Source organism: Sinocyclocheilus anshuiensis, unplaced genomic scaffold (genome assembly GCF_001515605.1).
Source record: "Sinocyclocheilus anshuiensis isolate Anshui unplaced genomic scaffold, SAMN03320099.WGS_v1.1 scaffold467, whole genome shotgun sequence".
Taxonomy (NCBI): Eukaryota; Metazoa; Chordata; class Actinopteri; order Cypriniformes; family Cyprinidae; genus Sinocyclocheilus; species Sinocyclocheilus anshuiensis.
In genome coordinates, this window is record NW_015549599.1 from 93,616 (window position 1) to 94,178 (window position 563).

The following is a 563-nucleotide window of genomic DNA, read 5'->3' on the forward strand; positions in this document are numbered from 1 at the left end:
GCTGGGTGTGCTCCTCAAGAGGACTATGGTATTGTAAATTTATTAAAGTCTTATATATTTTATATTTGCAGTTTTTCAAAGTACAACTGTTTACATGTAGTAGAAAGGTAAGCAAAAGAAATGTAATAACTTAATACTGATCTTCATTATGTTATGTGCAGGAAAAAAACACGAACTTCTGCGGAGAGTAATGTTCGCGTAGCGCTGTCAGCTTGGTGGCGCTAGTAAACACGTCCTCTCTGCGCTGTCGAGTCGGTCGCGCAGCTCGGTCCATTGAGCCGCGCCGATGACAGGTCAGCGCGGCGCGGACACTGTAATACCGTGCTGTTTCGTCCCACATTTGGGTTGTTTGGCTTCCCATAATTACCTCTTGACTGCGATACTGAATGCTGTTGTCTTGCAACAGATATGAAAACAAGGAATGAAACACAGCTGTACACATACTATGAGAAATATGGATGGCTGCACAATATATCAGTAACCAACCATATTGATATTGGCAAATATGAAAATTTCAGCGCTGGTTCGATTGGGCTAATTTTGTATATATATATATATTTATA

General features: G+C 40.7%; 1 protein-coding gene across 1 annotated transcript in view; it reads left to right on the forward strand.

Moving 5' to 3' along the window:
• Nucleotides 1-563, forward strand: part of LOC107658649 (glypican-5-like) — a 276,918-nt gene that overhangs the window by 10,436 nt on the left and 265,919 nt on the right. The window lies entirely within an intron of this gene.